This window comes from Thermobia domestica, chromosome 12 (genome assembly GCF_964235325.1).
Source record: "Thermobia domestica chromosome 12, izTheDome1.hap1.1, whole genome shotgun sequence".
Lineage (NCBI taxonomy): Eukaryota > Metazoa > Arthropoda > Insecta > Zygentoma > Lepismatidae > Thermobia > Thermobia domestica.
In genome coordinates this window covers 183,412,510-183,430,579 of record NC_137465.1, presented here as the reverse complement: position 1 = coordinate 183,430,579, position 18,070 = coordinate 183,412,510, and the positions used below count along the sequence as shown (strand labels likewise).

The 18,070-nt window shown below is 33.5% G+C and overlaps 1 protein-coding gene across 1 annotated transcript in view; it reads right to left on the bottom strand.

Annotated features, from left to right (window-relative positions):
* Window positions 1–1,167: 1,167 nt before the first annotated feature.
* The window catches only part of LOC145665826 (uncharacterized), a 50,683-nt gene continuing 33,780 nt past the window's right edge, over window positions 1,168–18,070 (bottom strand). The window contains exon 3 of the mRNA XM_081732943.1: window positions 1,168–5,836. The gene's annotated coding sequence lies outside the window, so the exon portion shown is untranslated. The remainder of the gene's footprint in view (window positions 5,837–18,070) is intronic.

The following is an 18,070-nucleotide window of genomic DNA, read 5'->3' as shown; positions in this document are numbered from 1 at the left end:
TAGAATAAAATATACAGAGTGTCCAACATACAATGCAACCCGGAGTTTGGGATAGTAGAACTTTTGAACCTGAAGCGATACGAAAATAATGGTTATACCAAAATAAAACCTTGTTCAGGCATATATTTTTAAACTAGGAAGCAATGATTGAAGTACGCCAGGAACCACACAGTGTTGCCAGATGTAACAGAAGGTGTTTTTTTTTTTTTTTTTTGCAAAATATGTAAATTGACTCATAATTCATAGGTATGGATGTTCTGTCGTTAATTTTCAGTTTACTTAGTTGGAGTAGCTTGCAAAATATAGAGCAGAAAAAGACTTTTTCATTTCCACAGACAACTAATCGGATGAGGCCTCTGTAAGGGGGAACTAGGGAAATCGTAGTTTTCATAAAGTAACACCCTGAATTGGCAACCCTGCTGATGTTTCAGTGCCTCAAAAGATGTGTTATGGATCTGTCTACATTATACAATTTCTGAAAACAATAAAAAATAAACTTTGAAATTATCATGATAAAATTTTTACTTACATGCACCCGGCAACACTGCAATGGTATGGTTACCATTTATACTGTCATGTCCGCATTTTGAGAGTAAAAATTTCCGTCCACATAACGTTTTTCAAAATTCTCTAATTTTTCTGCATTTTTAAAGCTCAAGTATATTGTCCTCCTCATGTGATCTATCGTATTGATAACAGCGCTAAATGGGAAATGTAGAAGCTGCCTATTTTGCACGACAATCACTCTCGTAACAAATTGTTTTCTCCTACTTCTTACGTATCTATTTATTCGATTGTTTCTGTTGAGCTTTACTGTGCTAGTATTTTGTTAACATACATTTAAGTAGTTAAACGTAGAAACATTCCGATTCTGTGGCTCATTATAGTGCTTATTATATGCTTTCATCATATCAGTCAAGGATGAAGGAAAGTACATTCTAAATAGAAAATAGCGTTAGAAAGATATATGTCCATTTAAGCATTCCAGATTATGGTAACTTTAGGCAAAGATAAAGTAAATGTATTTCAAAGTTCGTAAGAATATTTTGAGTATATAAACTAAGTTTTCATTACATTTGCATAAGGTTGAGATAAAATTATTAGAACACAACAAATGTAAAAGAACATAAAAATATATATTTATTTTAGCCATATAACAAAACTTGACATAATATTTGTAATTGAGGTATATCTACAGGAATAAATAACTTATTTTATATTTACAAGAAATATATATATATATATATATATATATATATATATATATATATATATATATATATAAGTATCACTGATCATGTTTCGTATACAGCTTACATAAATTGTTATAACAGCTAATTCAAATTAAGTACATTGGACTATATACCTAATGATATATATTTAATGAAAACAAAAAAAAATCAGAATATGTTCTTAGATAGTAAAGTTTAACTTATTACATAAATTACAACTAGCTAAGAGCATAGTATTTAATGTTCTCCAAAAATAAATATAAATTTCTTTTATCACAAAGTATAAGATTTCAAACAATAAGTGCATAAATGCTTTGTTATTATCAGACTTAATTTGATGTTTTACCTATACGTTATGAGAACACACTTTAGGAAATACATGATTATTCACTGAAAACTTCATACCAATGTTATTGCTATATTGCGTTATGTCAAGATTTCCTTGAAGCAATTCCATTAAAATATCATTTGAATATCCATACAAAAGAATTAATGGCATGTGAATTTAGAATTGATATGGAAATGAACAATACCAAACATGTGCACAACCTCATTACACCAAACCCAGTTCTACACTGAATCAATCTATCTTTTAATTTCACATCGTACACATAGATGTACATTTTTTGTTGAGATTATAAAATGTTATAACGTCTCAATCCTAAATAATTAATTATATTACTACTAAAGAGAAAAATACTTTTGAAAGAAGGAAAATAAATTATGGATTATTGAAGTCATGAAGGAATAAATAGGTATTACAAAATTACAACGTTGGTCAAGGCATCTGTTGATATAAGAAGCAAAATTGCAATATAACATAGATAACCAAAAGAGATTGAAAACATATTTTAGAGAGCAAGTATAAGATACCACAAGTAAATAGTACTGGTATTTGATTGATTTGTTGATAATATAATTAAATAAATAAAACAGAAGGTAATTGACTCGCAAATATAATAAAGATACCCTTAAACCTTCTAAGAAAGTGTGTGTAAGCAGAAAGTCTAGGAAGAAAGTAATAAAAAGATCATATAAACTTCTATGAAAGTAAGTATAAGATTAAAGTGTAAGCAGAAAGTAATAAAAGTGGCTTAAAAGCTCATATAAAAGTAAATATAAGATTAAAATGTAAGAAGAAAGTAATAAAAGTGTATTAAAAGCTCCTATGAAAGTAAGTATAAGATTAAAGTGTAAGAAAATAGTATTAAAAGTATCTTAAAAGCTCCTATGAAAGTAAGTATGATATGAAAGTGCAGGAAAAAAAGTAATAAAACATTTTGAAAGCTTCTAAGATATTAAAGCTAAATAAGTGTCAGCAGAAAAATGTAGGAAGAAGGTAACAGCGAAGAATAGGTAGTAGTATCTAAGGAGAAAATATGTAAACAAATAAACTAAAAATAGTTCTCGAGTTGTGGAAGATCAATATCAATAGCATCTAACGCACAGCAAAACCAAGCAGATCATGGTAGCGAATATTATGAATATGCGTTAAGAAAGAAAATAATTAGATTTTTCATTCAGAAGCAGTCAGAATATGAAGATCATCGTGTTACCCAGAGGTATGCTTGTAAAATTACAAATGATTAACGACAAACAGCAGTCAAGAAATATATACTGCTTACATAGTACAATATAAATATAGTCTATTCAAAATTTTAAAAGAGATTTTTTCTTTTTTACTTGATAAGAGTTGTGGCACTTGTGAATTAAATATGGAGCTGAAAGCAGGATATGCAAATCTACAAAGTTTACTAAAGAAATAGCTAATATAATAACTAAAGGTATAGATTAAATTTCAAACCGCAGCAAAGGAGTCATTTCGGTTCTTGAGCATGTCAAATTGAACTAAGATATATATGTTGGATGCCAGCATACTCGTTTTGGGCATGGAGATTTGGGCTCGATTCTTGGTAGAATCGTGTGTGATTCGAATCCCACTTCAAGGTGTAGAATATAGGACCACGTCTCATATATCCTCGTTGTTGAATTCCAAACTAACAAGAAAGCCAGTGCCCGTTTTTGTAGATTCGATTGTTACCTGCTAGCGAGTGACTCAACAAATTAATTTTCACTAATACAAGTTATTGACGGCTATCAGCTGAATTTCGTACACTTTTAATTATTGAACGGTTTAATAATTAACATACTACTTGATGATTGAAAGGCGTGAAAGAGTCATTAAAAAGTACGAAGTTGTGACTGCAGTCCCAAAAATGTAATTGAAAATCATTTAAGACATTTATTTTGAGCTGAAATTTCTTATGGTGACATAAGCTTTTTCTCATTCTCAGTAAAACCGGCAAACAAGATAAGAAACTAGGTGAAATAAGCAGTGGAAATAGACAAATGAGAATATCAAAATGCGTCCTCGGTTTTACAAATAGGGTCTACACTATTCATGAACCCACAACTACCCCAAAAGTTTTCTACTATATCTCCTAGTTTGTTCACGTCCTTGTTTGGCTCTTAAGGTCTTTTTGTCGCTATTCCGAATGTAAAGGTTAACTGTGATGTTAACATACGGCCAGTTGGAAGTGTCCCTGGTAAAAGATTCAATTAAGTAGATACTATCATCATTAAGCATCATTGAATGGTTAGTTGGATGCTAACCATTCTATGAAAGCCAAATACGTTCATAATACACACTTTGTTTAAACAGATACCATAGCTGGAAGGCTTGCAACGTAAGAGGGAAGGGAAGAGAAACTTTTGGAAAATTCGAAGCAAGAAATAAGTGCATCGTCAAATTACTACTTTATTTGAAACTGTGGTACACTGGTAAAGATGAATGAGCATGTTTTGCCATTTAAGAAGGAAAGAGTTCATTATACAATGTACAATGAAAGTATCTGAAGTAAAAGAGTATGTAAAAGATGCTCTTGATGCAAACTAAAATCAAGTTGGACTAGTAGGTAGCATATAGCAATAAGTTACGAATAAAATATGCAAGTGAGTGTATTAGTCGAGTGAACATGGCAGGAAAACAACGGGATAAATGCATTGCTTTAAGAAATAGAAACATAAGTAGCGTTCAATAACGAATTTTGATTAATATATCTCTTAATGATACTTTTAAATAGGGAAGAATATGGGAAATATAAGGTCATGTGTAGGATTAAGTAATAGAATACAGGAAGCGATAAAGATTACTGTGGTTTATGGTCCACAAATACAAGGGCACCATTTGGAAAGGGCAGGGAGCAATTGGTTCCCGGAGTTTCTCTGAGATTATCCATCAACGTATCTCTTATGTTGGTGGGCACTTGTTCTCCCACTCCCCAAACAAAATCTAAAATGACGCTGTTGCACAAATCCAACCAAGTTAACAAGATCTTTTCGAGACCGAGTAACGAGCATGCTCACTTTCCGTAAATGTGATTCAGAGTTTGTTTCCTAGTGCGCTACAAAATTGAGCGATGATTTGGATATCATTTTAAAAGTAAGTCCCGTTTCATACAGCTTCGGTGCTGAAAAAATAGTTCAATTTAATCCAATCCAAGCAAGAAAGCGTATATTATAGTGATATTAGCTTGGAAAATAACCGAGTCTATGGTATCTTTCTTTCCACTTTTCTTTATCTAGAGAAAAGAAAAACGTTTCTCGGACTTCGGAAACTTATATCCTGTCTAGTATATAGGCAACGATGTGTTATTTTCAAGATCACTGAAGATAAGCTACATAGTAGGAATTCACTCTAAGAGCATTTCCTTTCACCTCAGTCTAAATTGAGTACGACTATAGCGATAGTCGAAATACGCTTAAGAAGTAAATTATTCTAATAATAATAATAAAAAAACAAGATACACAAATACCTCCTGCAATCTGAAGTGGCTTCTGTGAAAAATAGGAAAAAAAGTTATGCTTTTTAGAATTTAGCAGAAAAATAATTAAGAGACTTAGCTACGAGTCAAATGATCGGTAAATAGTAAGTCACTAACTAATAGTGCAATAGGTGAGCTATGAGATATTTTAGTACAGAAGAAATAAAGCAAAGACACAAGAAAGGTATAGTATATTACAAGTTGAGGAAAAGTTAAAACAAATCACATCTCCGCTAATTATTCAGCTAAAACCAATGAAAATGAGAACTCATGCGATTATTATAAGAAATAAATATAGTATTCTACTAAGAAATAAAAATATTTTCATAAAAAGTTTTCTAGTATTACCTAAAGTACGCAAATTTGAGAATCGTAATACATGAAAAAGCGTGGAGGGTGAAAGTTGACTAGTACAAGACAGTATAATTAATAAAATAATAATATGAAAACTTATTGCAAATTAATACGTTTGAGATTACTTGAAACAATTGGTATAAGTAAGTAAGTAGGTTTTAAACTCTAATTTGAAACAAAGAATAAGTAAACAAATAGCATATTTTAAATAATAGTAAATGCAATTAGTGTAAATTTTTAGCGCAAAATTTACATTTCATCTTCTTTATACTACATATCCATAAGTATGTTCGTGGAATAGTTAACTTATGATAATATACTCTCCTTAGATTTTACTTTATATGAAAAACTTCAGTCCAATGTTATCTTCTTTCAGGAATTTCCATTCTTCCACTGCAGGTGATTTCCGAGAAATCAAGAAGAATTCTACAAGATATAACGAAAAATATATATTAAACAGTTGTTCGAAAAAAGAAGATCCATAATAGGTACCACTATTTGGAACTGTCATTCTTTCATTAATGTATACTTATTCCAATAATACGTTACCAACAGTTGAAGCTAAAAAGAAAGTATTCACCTTTTTAGAAACCCTAATGGCAACAACAAAACTAAATATCTTTCCCCCAAAATATTGCAATAGAAGTGTGCATATTAATATGGTTATCAAGATTGCGTATTAGACTGTCGCTGCAGTCTTGTACCTTCATAGCTGAGACCTCTTTTGAGCAAATTCTAGCACACTTCATTCCAAAATTTAAAGAAATTACTGTAAAGTAAAATGTTTAGATATCTTTATTAAAAATATATTTCTTCATTACTGTTAACAATTAAAATTAGTTGAGCTTTGTGCTAACAAAAAGAATGGTTTTTAAAGTAATTCCTTTGAAAGGATCGTCAGTTCTTAATACTTTGAGGTTTAAAATTATGCAGAAAAGTTCTATGTGGTTAATAATATAATTACAAGAGGGTGCAGCCCTCGCAAGGGATGCTTATAAGCAGGGATAAAAGTGGGGGATAGCAGGGGGACGCCGTCCCCCACCTCGAAAAATATGTACGGCGTTCCCCCAATTCCTAAAAACTACAATGGGCAAAGATAGGCAGGGGAATAGAGTGGTGTCATGCCGCTACCTACCGTCCCCCCCAAGGGTGCCGATAGCAGCGGGCCGCCCCCAAAGCTTATGTGGGCCCCTAGTGTATTTATAAGTATACAATATTTGGCATAATTTGAATGCAATTTGTCTTAAGATCCTCATAATATACCTTCTGCGTCTGAGTGGGCCCCCACAAATTTACAGAGAAATCGGCGCCCTTGGTCTCCCCAAATTTTCAGATCCACTTTTACTCCTGCTTATAAGTAAATTTGTCCTTATAATGAAAGTTATTGTAATAATTTTCTACTTTCTCATCTGTAGCAAAAGAAAGAAAATGTAGTTTTATTCTGCAACACTGTTGTGCAAGTTGAATTCTTTTTTCACAAAGAACTTCAAATCTATCCAAACTTCATCGGATCAATATCAGTTCACTGTTAATGTAGCACAATTTACGATATATATAGGCGCGGGTCCAAGGAGGCTATAGGGGCCATAGCCTCCCCTTGACACTCAGGTATACACTGAATAAAATTTGCTTCAATCCTGCTTTACACTGGATAAAGCGGCAAACTATAATTAGGCCCTCCCTTGATCATATCCTGGATCCGCATATATTACCAGAATCCAGTGTTACTTTTCGCCGAGAAATAATTTTCTGTGACAGGTATATATAAAAAATACTTTTAGACTTATCTTAACCAAGCATCAACACAACTATCTGGCCAATAAAAAGGAATTCCATCACTACTCCCACATGAATCTGTAGGAAAATGTAGACAAATATTTCGTGTGGAAACATTTTAAACTTGGCTGTTACATAGAAAAGAAAATAATTTAATAATTTACAGCTCACTTACAAATACAAAAATATTATATTTCCTCCCCCATCCACAACATCACAAATAAATATTCACAAGCACATATTGTTCTTTTATGAGAAAGAAAAAAACTGAATTATTCCCTTCAGAGGAATACCTTTTGATGTGCTTCACTTCGTACTGACATAAATTTCTTTCCTGTTCTCACTTAACGAAAGACAAAAGTGTCAGTGATAGTGCTTCAATGTCTTGTTGTGAGAAATGCTTTTTCACTGTTACCACAGTATTAGACTCTGAGAAAAATCTTTGAGAGATTTCGTTCGAGGTAGATAATAATATCACTGGAATAGCATAAGCTGCAAACTCTTTGTGCACAACTTCAAGTGTACACAGATTTTTCACAAGGTTGATGTTTTTTTTTTTTTTTTTTTTTGTTTTTTTGTTTTTTTTCTCTCGAACGATCCCTTCATAGTGTATTTTAGAGAAACATAGGATTTCAGTAGGTCCTGAGGCGGGATTCTCTCCATCCTTGAATTTTCCACTCCTTGGGACTTTCAAATTTTTAACAGAATAACGATATAGGGTTATTCAAAAAGCGCGCCGGTGTTGGATCGTCTGGCAAATTTTTGTTTCTCGGTTGCCGACAATGTTTTGTATTGTTGCTCTAGGCACAAACATCCTGATTGTGTGAATTTCTCCCATTTTTTCAGTCTGTTTTTAACCACGGAGCAGTTTACTATAGCGCAACATGTGCTAAGTGTGAAAACTTTTTATCAGAACGAAGAAACTGTTAGGCGACTTCGCGTGGTTCTAGGTCGAAATGAGTCACCGAATGAATCAATAGTTCGCCAGTGAACATTAAAAGTTCTGGACTAGTTTTCGATTCCTGGGTAGTATTATTAGTGATGACATAAAGTGCGATCGTAAAGATCGTAAAATAATAGTAAAGACAGGAATTGTGAAAGAAGAATTTAAGAGGAAGAAAAGTGTTTTGTGAGCCCTTGAATAAAGAGTTGAGAAAAATACTCATAAAATGTTTCGTGTGGGGTATTGTATTCTACACGGCATAAACATGAACATTACACAAAAACTATGAAAAATGACTAGAGGCTTCGAAATAAGGATGAGGAGAGGAGAAGGATGGAAACAATTAGCTGAATCGAATAAAATCTAATTAGAAGGTGTTAGAAGTAGTTGGGCACTAAAGAAAAATATTAGATATTGTTAGAAAGAGGAAAAGAAACTGTTTGGGATAGTGACTAAGAAGGAGCTTTTTCATGAGTGGTGTGCTATAATTTCTGGGGAAAACAAGCAAGGTGAGAAAGGCTGATGTTGACGGATGATATTAAAACAGGAAATTCCTATCTCAAAATGAAGGGATTAGCTGCAGACTATAATGCAAGGAAGACTGTCAGTTGTGGGAAGTGAAATGCTAATAATGATTCACCGCAAAATATCCAACCCGTGTGCTTTCCTTGAGCGTATGGTCTCGCATTGCATTGCAGGTAAGGACACAAATAATCAGTGAGAAGGTTTTGTCTCGTATAGGCCTCTGCTATTTGGACAGGGAAAGAGGTGAGCATCACTACCTATGATAAACATAATGGTATTATGCCATTAACATTTTTCATTCCTTTCTTTCCTTGATAAAGAGATAAGGATATCCCTAATAGCATCTGTATTGAAGACCGATATACATATATATACTATGCTATTGTCTACTGAAGTGTGATCTTTTTTCTCCTGAACCAATGTTGAAACAATTAAATGATGTTCCTAATTAGAATAGGACTATTCTGTTATCGTAGGTTATGCTTAGTTGATATTATTCGAGTAACATCTGGGGATACAACTAATATATTGCCGGCACTTTGATATCAACTCTTGACGATGAAATAATAATAATAATAAAAAAAACATCGTAAGTATTATTTCATCAAAGGAAAAAGACTTTTATTATTGTGAAATCACGTTTATACTCTTTTTCTTTTACTTAAGAGGCCTAATCACTGCGAAATTAAAATACTGCTAATTTTACAGTAATTATGTGATATCTTCAAATAGATAAAAAGATAATCGAAATTTGGAACAAGAGCGCGCTAAACAATATTATTTTGCATGAGGTACCAATGTCACGAGTCACCTAGTAGCGATTTTCTAAATGGCTGGAAATCGAAAGCAGATAAGTGAGTCGTGATAATGGTATCTCATGTAAAATAATATTGTCTAGCGAGTTCTTGTTCCACATTTCGATTATCTTTTATCTATTTGAAGATATCACGTAATTACTGTAAAATTAGCGGTATTCTAATTTCGATCTTTTCTGCTATGATGCTTTATAAAATTAAATTAAGTATTGTCTTCAACGAGATTCGAAGATTATGTCCACAGGGCACGGAGACAAATAAATGTAAAAAATATGATTGGATGGATGTTTGGAAGAACGAAAAACTGCAGGAATTAGGGCAGCACGGAGGAGATTTTAGGCACACTATTTACAACCAACAACTCATATGGCTTGAGATCGAACCAAGGGCACTTATAGCAATTCAGTTGAAGCTGTACTGCTGAAACACTACGATCTTTTGTCTATACTATTGTCTTCGCAAATCTACACCTTAAAATAGGTCAGAATGGAAGTCGAACTCTGAACTCCAAAACGCAGAACATAAAATCAGTCTTTAACTGCATTTACATAGAACCGTGATAATCAAGTAACAGTCTACACGGCACATCCAGCCTGCAAGTATATTTCATTTTACCCCCGAATAAAAATGAAAAATAAAATGTATGACTTTTTTCTTCTTAGTTTGTTTTTTCAACTCATGCATACCAGGAAGCATGTAACTGGCCATCATCATATAGTTGAATTGAGATTTGACTTTTAACTGTGAGAACATGTTATTTAATCTTGTGCAAAGTAAATCCGTTAGTATTGGAGTATCTTTTTAGAAGAATGCAATTTCATTAAATTACTTTCAAATGTCCGTAGTTCAAATCCTAATTGGCCCAAACAGATGGAACAAGAAACTTGATGCGCATAATACAATAAGATTTAGGATATGTATAACTTACGCACTTTCATCAACCGTCGCGTTAGTATAAGTCAAGGAAAAGGGCCCCAAATATTGATTTTATTTGGGTCCTCACTCGAAGTGAATTATTAATTTGCTATCATTGACGAAGAATATAACTAAATTATTAGTTAACAATACTACGTTAGTAAAACTAATTTCCTTTTTTTAAATGACAAAATACAGTAAGCAAACAAATTTAAGCAATTTTGATTATCAACTTGCTTCATAATGGTAATATATTTTCTGGAGTAAGGGTCGCGGTGGCTCAGTGTTAGAGTCTTCACTTCTGGTGCCTGGGGTCCTTGGTTCGATCTCAGCTCTGCCAAATTGACTTTGTGGTGGACAAACACTGCGGACGTGGATTTTCTCGGGGTTCCAACGTTTCTCTCATGAGTGCAGGTACATAATAATTGTTCACAAACCTTGTTCGTCAACCGACTTGTTCGCGGAGAGGAAGGGGTTTATGAGACTGGTAGTAAATATAGCAGTCTTTCACTTAAACTAACGGGAAATCACCGACAGCCAGATTGATAGCATTAGAGCAGAGAATTCTGTAAGAACAGCTTAGTGTATTTGAAAGGTATACTTTTAAAGTAGACCTATTTAGTACTTACATTTTGAAAGTAATTTATTATAGAATTGAAAAAAATATATTCACGCTCTTTTTCCAAAACAATATGTAACCAAACAAATTTGCATACTTTTACAACTATATTCACACGTAATATCCTCCCTATTGTCTCGTGAAACTTTATATTACTATAGCAAAATAATATAAAGTTGTTTGTAATGGCTGTTATTCTTTGTGTAGTAACAATATTTAACTTATTCTCAACAGTAAAGTCATTAAAAATTAAATAATTCCGTTTCCGTAAATAATTTATTGAGCTTTCAAAATATTTTATGTCAACCACACTGAAATTGTTTCATGTGAAATGTTAACATCTCATTCCATCAACTAATGTTGGATTACAGAATGTAGTCCACGATAAAAAAAAAAATGTCGACTTTCAATCACTTACCTGGCTAGTAAATCCCCCTTTTCCATCACCGATTCACTGCATTTAATAAATAAATGTTTGAGGGTTTTTTAAAATTATTTTTTTTAGTGGAACGACTTATAGTCTGACGGTATAAAATGATCAAGATCATCTACATAGAGTCACTCCTCATCCAAGATACACACCCGTTTCCTCTTGTTCAATGAGAGGTTGTTTTACATAGCTTTCCGGAGTTTGTGAACTTCTCCTAAAGGTGGTGCTCTGTGACGTGATGTCCAAGAACCTCGTGACGCGCTTCCAGTCCGAGGTTTTCACACATGATGTTAAAAATTGTGCCTTTTGATATACCATATTGTATGGTAAAACTTCTCTACTTTAGGGGATTGTCCTTTGCCAAGTCCATGGACCCTTGGGAACAGTATCTCCGAGAGACCTTAGTCCTGTGTCACTGTTTTCCTAATGTCGCGCACTGCATTGGGGTTTCTAAGGAGCTGGAGGTCGTGATCTCCTCACAATTTCCATCCGACCACATACCGCAGGGTCCTATTAGGTACATTGTTGAACGATGAGACCTACATCAGCTATGCTAACAATTAAATCCTCTTCTTTTCAGCATTTCACTCTTGTTGAGTGGTTTATAATGGGCAGTGACAAGTTCATAAATCATCCACCCTTCTTCCAGAAAGTTTTTACTTTTACCTCCAGCATTCCATAGGTCGTTCCCAACTGATAGATCTACTGTTATCACGTACAGGAGCCAGTGTAATCAGCAATGCATCGGAACATAACAGTGTGGTTAAATTCGTTGTTCGAGAAGTTAACTGAAAGTCGACTATTTTCTAATCGCGGACAATCTTCTATACCAAGCTCGAAAATCCATCACTGCAGAAACAGAATTCTGACATTGAGTAGTCTAACAGGTCGAGATAATCCTGTAGGGATTTGTTGTTACCCTTTTCCAAGAAAATTCTTCTTTGTTCCATGAATTGTAGCACGTTTTTACTGTACAAGCAAAGTGTCCTATTTAGTGTAACCTTTATGATATCCATTGGTTCACTCAAAAAAAAAAAAAAAAAAATCACTTGTATACGTCAATGTTTTTGAACACAAGAACTTTTTGTCTTCTTAAGTATAAATGGACGGATTTTGGACAGAATAATGTAGTTTTAATAGCAGCGTAGCTCTGTCCCTAATAATAAAGATTTTCCTCTACTGATGAGACTAATTGATCCCAAAATCTTACCTATACTCACACACATTCGTGCATAAACGTTTTCACATACGAGATGCATACCAAGATAACGTACCGTTTTCTTATAACTTCTAATCAATTTTCAAGTTACATTATATCTGTCACTTTTCAACACAATTGTTGCCTATTTCTACACGCCATTGCAATCTTTGTGGTTTACGATCAAAAGTTTTTGAGAAGTGTTTTTGAGGGGGGTACATAGTAAACACTGGAAAATATCGCTTCTGAAGGCTATATCCATAATTTATCTGCTAAACAACCAGAATTTATTAAGGAACTGTATCAATGTATAAAGAGTTACGAAGGTTGGAGGGAGTCCGAACCCGGTGAATTTCCACCTGGGTACCCAAGGGCGCCCATCAGGGGGGGGGCAAGATGGGGCGTCCGCCCCCTCCCTAAGAGAAATCGTACTTGGGAATATCGAAAGCCCAATAGAATTTTTACATTAGTTATAGCAAAACTTAAAACTATATTTGAAACCTCGCTTATATTTACCTCCCCTTGGAAACCACAACATGCGCGCCCTTGTGGGTGCCTACCTGCTTCTTAGAGTATATAAATGAAGTACAAGGACTTTTGTTCTAGCTCATGACTACGTGCTACAACATAGCTTCGTAATTTTATTTCTGACTTTCAATTCCTTCTTTTACGAATGCTAACAGCAAAGTTTCGTACTTTTGTTGATACAAAAACTTTTGTTTAAAAAAAAAATATGCACCGATTTCAAAACAGGTACTAAAACGAACAAAATAATTTAAAGACGCTAAAAACAAAATATAATAATAACAAAGTGCTTAAAAGCTCAAAACCATTTATTATCTATAATTTCTTTTCTTTTCTTTTCTAAATCGTGCCAAGCCGAACAAACTAATGCCTAATACAGGATTATTTCGATGGTAATTTTTATGAGGTACTTATATATTTGGCTTGGCACGACTTCTCAAACAAAGTTTTATAGATAATAGTAATGAATTGTTTTGTGCTTTTTAGCGACTTTATTACTTTCTGCTTTTAATGTTTCTTTTTTTTAAGTGGCTTCATTCTTCCTTTTAAAAAAAAAGCTTAATTTCTTTCTTTTTAGTGAAATTTTCAAAACGGTTATTTTCCCTTTTAAATGTTTCCTATTTTCTGATTTTTCGTAGTGCATCGTGAAGTCAGTTATTTTTCTATTTTTTCGTTACCCAGTCGTCTAGTCTAGTTAGATACCTAAACTAAACGTAAGACATCAGTTTCCTATAAAATGGGTCTCCCTACGAAACATGCGTGAACATATGCGTAATAATTAATTATCAAAGTTATTGAAATATATTTTTACTACAGATAAGAGAATTTCTTGGAATAGCTCATTGTATTAGTGAAAAGTGCATCAAAATATCACATAGTCTAAAAAATAGTTAGCCTTTTGCACACACAATGACGTTAGTGTTTATAATAGCAAGGTTAGAGTATATGAGTCACAGTGAGTCCAGAACAGTATTTCTTTTTCTAAAAAAACTGTTCCGGGGACACTGAGAAAAATCCGTTCTCCGAACAGCGGTATATTGCACAAATGTACGGAATCCTCTTGCTTACTACAGAAATCAGTGCGGAGCATACGTTAACCGTATGCTAAATTGGCACTGCCCTTAGATGTTACATCACGCAATTGCAGGATGTCTGATATCTAATAGTTTTCTTTATATTAAATACATATATGTAGTATTTTACCTTCCTCAGCTATATACGTCCATTTGTATGGGAGATCCTGACAGCCTATATTGTTTCATACGGAAAGTACGTACAGATATTTACAAATGTAACATACGATTTTACGTACGCACACATTTTTTTTCTCAGTGGAGGCACACTTAATATACGGAGAGACATTGCTGGTAATATAATGGACGTATTGTTTTGATTTCCTCTGCGGGGGCACTTTCAGAGCTCCGAGGGGGCAGTGCTCCCCCAAAAATACGTCTGGAGGAAACACTGGTCGAGTCTTTCGACAGGTGACAGTTGAAGCTAGTAGATATTTAAAAAAAAAAAAAAAAAGTATTGTGGATTTTATAATCATACGTAAGTAACTGCACCGGGAAGATGAGTGATCTTTCAGCAAAACTGCGCTACATTTTACAATTTTATTTCCATAAAGATGCAAATGCTCCGCAGATCATAAGTAAATTTGTACTGTTTATGGACAAGATTCGTTATCAAAAGCAATAGCCAAAAGATGGTTCATTTGCTTTAATTTTGGAAATTTTATATCCAAGTTGCTCCTCACAGTAGGCTACCAATTGCAGAAAAAGTGTATGATATTCCGGCAAACTTTGAGCATGTAAGCAGTTACGATATCGCTTATGACCTTAACATGCATCACCAAATAATGTTAAATCATTTGTAGATAGCTGGCTACAATGATGTTCTCAATCTCTTGGATATATTCAACCCACCTTACTTTGTTGATTAACTTGCATATTTTTGCCGTAAGACTTTTCATCAGATGTTGCAGGAATTATTATTATTTTTAACTAGCAGCGTTCACCCCGCTTCGCTGGGGTCACCCCGGAACGCAATAAACTTTGTTACTTAGATAATTTTTACTTTTTCGCTTTCAAGTGATATGATAAAAACCATAGAAGATTGGAGTAAATGTTAACATTATATCGGGTGTCATTTATGTTAACCCGCCGAGTGACACGGTCATGTGGGTTGCATATAAATACGGTTAGATTTAGCTATGATGAGCTAACAAAGGATTTGTACGTTATGGACACTTGAATGGTCAATTATCTCAAGACACTGGTAATTGAAAATTAAAGTGATATGATAAAAACCATCTAGGGTCCAAATCTTAATAACCCCCCAAAAATGAAAGAAATTGGTTCAGCCGTATTAGCGTGATGAGCTAACAAAGGATTTGTACGTTCTCTTTTATATATAAGACTAGCAGCGTTCACCCCGCTTCGCTGCGGTCACCCCGGAACGCAATAAACTTTGTTACTTAGATAATTTTTACTTTTTCGCTTTCAAGTGATATGATAAAAACCATAGAAGATTGCACTAATGTTAACATTATATCGCCTGTCATTTATGTTAACCCGCCCCGCTTCGCTGCGGTCACCCCAACCCGCCCCGCTTCGCTGCGGTCATCCCGGAACGCAATAAACTTTGTTACTTAGATAATTTTTACTTTTTCGCTTTCAAGTGATTTATAGCGCCTGTCAGTTATGTTAACCCGCCGAGTCACAGGGTCATGCGGGTTGCATATAAATACGTTTATTTTTATACCTATGATGAACTAATAACAAAGGATTTGTACGTATGGACACCTGAATGGTCAATTATCTCAAGACACTGGTAATTGAAAATTAAAGTGATATGATAAAAACCATCTAGGGTCCACATCCTAACAACCCCCCAAAAATGAAAGAAATCGGTTCAGCCGTATTAGCGTGATGAGCGCACAAAGGATTTTTTGTACGTATTGACACCTGATTGGTCAATTATCTCAAGACACTGGTAATTGAAAATTAAAGTGATATGATAAAAACCATCTAGGGTCCAAATCCTAACAACCCCCCAAAAATGAAAGAAATCGGTTCAGCCGTATTAGCGTGATGAGCGGACAAAGGATTTTGTGCGTTCTCTTTTATATATATAGATTAATTATTTAAATTATCATATATTTTATTTGTAAAAATCTTCTTTAGAAATAGCTTATTTGGTCAATGAAAATCACATCGCAATGTCACCAACAGTTCTCAATAAAAACGCATACATACATACATACATACACTTCAATCTGAGAACTTTTTTCTTTTGAAGTCGGTTAAAGACAGCAGTTGAATTTCTTACTATAAGTGTACGATTTACACTCAACATGTGTTATTGGGAACAAAATGGGTTTAATGTTTTAAAAATTACTTATCAATAGCTGGTAGTAGAACTACAGATTCCAAACCGACAGGGACAACAAGAGAAGGCAACTGAACACATTCTAATTCAACGTACTAAAATCTGTTCGTACGCTACAGTAAGAGTTTCTTAATGCGTGAGATGCATATTCCAAAATGAAACGAATTTTATAATCGTGTAATGTTTGCAACGTAATCAAAAATGCCCATATTGAAGGACTACGATTAGGAATCTAGATTTGAGTGTGTGTCTTTTTAAGAAACTGCGCGATATTATTTTCCCTAAAATTCGCATTTACTTAAAACAAACGAAATAAAGCACGAAACCAAAACACACAATTGGCATAGGCTACTTTTTAATCATTCCAAACCATATCCTCGACATATCAGACATTTCATGACAGAAGTCGAATTTTAACGTCCTATTAAATTCCCAGTCTAAGGTTGCCTGCAAAACAAAATTTGAGGCTAATTCATGTTGAAACGGGACGTGAAAGTGAGATCTCGTTTCGAATGTCCTCAAGAAAGGTATGTCTCGTCTCGTTTCGTAGGGAAAACTAGAAATCTATTTGTACTTGATAACTATCCTTATACCCAATGAGCTACCTGTTTTATTTGATGTATAGTTAACTCTATCTCAACTAGTCAATCTTTACTTGATATATAATTATCCATACTTCAATCAAAACTCAATCTTCACTTGTATAATTATCCATACCTCAATCAAAACTCAATCTTTACTTGATGTATAATTATCCATACCTGAATCTTTACTTGCATAATTATCCATACCTCAATCCATCCATTTTCACTTGATGTACTCGTATAACTATCTTTAATCCAACTAATCAATCTTTACTTGATATATAACTATCCTATCTCAATCATCCAATCTTTACTACATGTAAATCTATAAGAATTCCAATCAATACATCTTTACTTGATGTAAACCATCCTTACCCCCCAATCAATTAATCTTTACTTGATGTATAACTATTTGGAAATTAAAAGTAAACTAAACACTGAATCATTTGATAACTGTTTTATCACCTAAACTTTGATCATAGAAAATAGAAACATACTAGTGGTTTACAATACACAACCGATAATAAATATTTCCTTAATATGAATATAATGTTTTCAATTTTTTTCACGATTGTACGAAATCTTACACCTGTAATGTAGTATGTAACAATTTTAGTCACATACGAAAATTCACCTTTCATTCATGAATATCCTGTTATATCCTTTACCCATTCAGAACATACACAGCCAAGATTGAGAAAACACATACTTATCCTTTTTCGCAGACAACCAACAACTTTTTAACTGCATTTTGACTCATAAATAAATTGTATACTCTTTTTACGAAAAAGGAAAGAAAAAATATTAAAACTACATATAACAAGACTAAAACCAGATTAAGCATTTAAAATTTCTCTGGACTAGAGAACCTTAAAAATATATATTTGTTTTGTTGCTAGTTTACTATGTAGCGTGTCTCTGTTCCAGACAATTTTACAGC